This window comes from Nipponia nippon, unplaced genomic scaffold (genome assembly GCF_047370975.1).
Source record: "Nipponia nippon isolate SJK-2023a ecotype South Korea unplaced genomic scaffold, ASM4737097v1 scaffold_1, whole genome shotgun sequence".
NCBI classification, from domain to species: domain Eukaryota; kingdom Metazoa; phylum Chordata; class Aves; order Pelecaniformes; family Threskiornithidae; genus Nipponia; species Nipponia nippon.
This window is the reverse complement of record NW_028262290.1, coordinates 22,468,043-22,472,453: the sequence shown is the minus strand read 5'-3', so window position 1 is coordinate 22,472,453 and position 4,411 is coordinate 22,468,043.

Genomic DNA, 4,411 nt, shown 5'->3' with positions numbered 1-4,411 from the left:
GGCAATGGACTAGATCTTGATTATTCCAACTGACAAATATACTGCATTATATTTATTACAGTGTGATATATAATTTTTCTTTTATTCAAAAGGAATTCAACAGGAATGTCAGGCATCTGTAAACATATGTATAATTTTGTTCTGTCTTCTTAACTATTGTTATAGTTGTTATAGTTGAATAAATCTTTTCTCTTTAGCTTATTTAAAACTTCTAAAATCTGGATGAAAAATGATACAAACTATATAAAACCCAGAAACTTCTTTAGGTGAGATTTATTATAAACCTTCTATTTTAAGTTTATATTAAAAAAAAAAAGCTTCACATTTCACAAGGTACCTGTAGCCCAAAGTGCTGTTACTGTTTGTCTGGGAAATGCTCTGCTTCTCTTCCAGTGAGATAGACTTAGCTTCTTATTGAAGATACTAATGTGATCAGAAAACTACACTGGAATTCATCTAGGCCTTCTAGGCTGAAGGTTTCTCTTGTAGAAATATGAGATGTTTAATAACCATAAGTGTTGCTTAATATCTTCCATACTAAAGGATTTTTTTAAGCCGTTGCACTACTATGCAGTCTGTAACTGCACTCCCCCACTTCCCTGAGTTTATACACAAAAAATATTTATGAACTCAATTAGAATAAACTTTATAGTTTAGCCTTTGCTTTTTAATTGTTTTAATCTGGAAATTGAGCACTTTGAGCACTTACCTTCCTATAGCATCCTGTTCAATATATCTACTAACACTAACATCGATATGCATTTCTAGTTCTTACTCTTTCACTTGTCTCTTCCAGCACTGGTTGGGCAAGATTCCTGGATGATCATGACAAAATTAGGGCTGTTTGGTGATAACAGACCATAATGTATCTTTTACTCTCTGGATCGCTTACCTTATGGGGTGATGCAGGAAGAGAAGCAGATCTGAAGAGCTGTAAGCAGGATGATGAGAAGCAGTGGAATAGATCAGGGAATAGACTGATGCTGGCTGTGTGCCTGTTGTACTAATACAGTGCACTCTGTGCCAAATACAGCCTATTTCCTTCCTGAAATGCTGAGAAAATTGAGGGAGAATGTGTGGTCCAAAGTATGGCTTGTGACACAGCTGTAGTCAAGTCTTGCATGATTTGCAAAACCAGGCTAATCTTCTGGAATGTGATTAAAAATTTTCAGCCTTGTCAGTTTAGCTTGAGTTGATGTGGTTGGTTGTTGATTTGTTGAGTCATGATAACCTCTGGTGTGAACAAGCCCTGCCACTTGGAATTTATTAGCTTTGGTGCAGAACTCCGAATGTAACCAGAGAGCTTTCAGTTCTGAAGTTAGTTTGGTTACAGTGTGGTATCGATGTGGAGCTCTACTGCGGGAGCTGTGTCCAAAGGTTCTGTTTATATTCAAAGACCTCAGTGCGCTATTGCTTTCAGACAGGCCCCCAAGTGGAGCAACTCAAAGGATCAGGGTTAGCTAAAACTCTTTCTAGAGAGATTGTAACAGCATGCTGAAAAAAGGCTTTTTAAAGTTAGAAGGGTACTCTGTGTATTTGGATATTGAGATATATCAATGGGTGTGGTCTTGTACCAGAGATCTTAGTCTTGTCATCAAATGGGGCACCCTCTTAGCATTCCGAGAAAAAGTCTGTTTTCCAAAATCAAGTCTTGCTATGACTTCTAGAAACATGTTAGTTGTAAAACCAGTGTAGCTGTGGGCTCGGACTTTCTGGTTGGAAGTCAGTTTGCAGGTGGTGATCGCAGTCTGTCTGTTCAGAGGATCCCTGGCCATGATTTGTATGCTGTTGGGCCAGCTGCTGTTGATTTGTCCCTTTTGGAAACCCTTACAGTTGGTCTCTGACACTTTTTGTGGCCATCCACCAAAAACATGTAATGCCACAATACTGAGAGTAGGGTTTTTAAACTTATTTATTTAAATATAGTAGTTGCCAAGTGGTAGCTCTGCTTGCAAGAAGTGCTCATACAAGTCTGTCACAGGCCATCACTGAAATGGTTTAGAAATCACATTGGAGGAGCTGAAGGTCTTAATTTTTTTTTTTTATTTGGTGGTTTGGGTTTTTTTTTTTCCCTTGGTGATTTGAGAGGTGTAATCAGGCCTCATCTTAATCACCTTAAAGGAGTTACCTAGATTTATCAAAGTCCTTATATGCAAAAAGACTATGGATACATGCATCTGCATATATGCATACCCGAGTGTATGTAGAATAAAATCCTTAGCATCACATAAGATACTGAAAATACAAGGAAACTTAATGATTGCCTTCAAAATTTTGGTGCAGTTGATTGAAGAAAAAAAAGGGGGGGGGGGGGAGAAGATGGACTATTTTCTAAGTCAAATGCAGTGCCTACATACCTGCTGATTCAAAAAAAAAAAAAAAAAACTTCTGTATGTATTCTTACTTTGGGAAGATATTTAAAGGCTGTTTTGAAAGAGAAATAACTTATTTGATAAAGAAATATTTAAATCATGGCCTTGAATGAATTTTAGCTGTTTCATGATAAAGCATCTGTGGAGTCATCAATGTTTTATTCCTATTTTATCATAGCCAGGCTCTGTAATGATACAGAAATTTGAATAAAATAACTTCTTTTACTCTGTGTATATCCTAGATATCTAAAACAAGATAAACTGCCACTCAGGTTTCTGAGGTGTATATGCAAATGGATAAAAATTTTAGATAAACTAAAAAAAAAAATCCACAGGAGTGTTTTTGCCAGTGTCCCTGTGGGTATTCTTCACTTTGTTCATGGTAGCAGAATCCCCTGGCCTTTGGGACTGGGAGGATTTTTTCCCCTTCCCAATCCAGAGGATCCAAGGCAGTTGTGATTCTGCAAGCCCATAACAATACAAAACAATACCCGCCTGCACACCTACACTCAATACAAAGAATAAACACAGGGCCAGCTACAAATCAACATGGGGAGAGAGCAGTGCCTTTACTGGCACCTGTGTAAACACAGGCTGCTCTCAGGTATTGCAGCTCCACCCTGCTCCTCCTCTCCAGTGGGCCAGGATTGAAGTTCACCTGTGGGGCGTGCATGCACCTGCAGTATGGGTCTCTGGTAGCTGCTGTGAGACGGCCTGGGCAGCCACTGACATCCAGCCCCTCTCTCCCAGCTGCTGCCTGCTAGACCCTCAAGTCCCTCAGACATGTGGTCCTGCTCCAGTGGCTCATATTTATTCCTATTGTCCCACTCATGGGCTAGTCCTACTTGAAGTTTGCTAGTGTTGACACATATGTGTGCACAAGACCAGTCAGAAATAGGGTGTAATAAGAATATCAGATGGACTGCAGGGATGAAGTGCAAGGCTCATGTGTTGAAGCGTAATTGCTAAGCTGTCTACGTGGGACTGGCCCCCTCTGTCCTCTTTGTCCTTGTTTTTTCCACGCTTGTTTCTCTCCGGTCTACCTTAGTCCCTCCCTTTACACACCTTTAGTGCTTCCCTTAAACATCCCATAGTAAGTTTTGTACATTGCTGCCATCCCCTTAAATCCCATAATAAATTTTACATAGTCCCCAAATTCTCCCTGTTCTGTCCCTAAATTCTCACTGCCATGTATCCTGTAAGAAGCCTTACACCCCTTCAGGTAATCCCTCAGTGGGCACAGCTTTCTAGGGAGTTTCCTACACTCGTCGTAGTGGGTTTTGCACCAGGAACAATGATCTGAATCATTTTCCTCTGATGGTTTTAGGACTAGTGGGTCAGCGTGCTCGGTTTTCACTAATTATTCTGATCTTTGCCATGGCTTTGTGTTTAATTTGCTTAGCCTTTAGTCAGATAACCAAAGATGCTCTGTTATATGAAAAGATCTCTGCGGTGCCTTCTGATCCTAGTTATTGGACCAAGAATGTGGCAGTTGGAGTAGAATTTATCTTGCTTAAACTTAGATGTCTACAGTACAGGTATGGTGAACAGCTTTGTGTAGCTGATCTTGCTTTCTACTCGGTGGAGTAGTTATTTTAGCGGACATTTCTCCCGTACCTCAGACATTTATATTATGATTTAAAACTTTGTTTTATTTTATGATTAACATTGTGATACAAAAAGCGGCTAGTTAACTTGTGAATATCTGTCCAACCCTAGGCAGAACCACACCCAGAGGCGATTAGATTTAAGATGAGCAAAACCAGCGACAAGTTCATGTCTGTTATTCGACATCGCAAAAGTCTAAAAATGTTTGAAGGGAGATGAATGAGGTTCTGTAACTGAGGACAAAGAAATTTCTGCGGGTAATAGTTTGTGGGAAACTTGAAGAGCTCAATGTTATACCAGAGAAAGATGGAAAGGCGTTTGAAGAAGAGGGACTTTAATTAGAAAGAAAAGACCATGATGTGCTCACCTAGGACTTCTGGGGCTTTAGAAGGTATGTGAAGAATTCTAGGACAAAATCAAAGACCATAGTT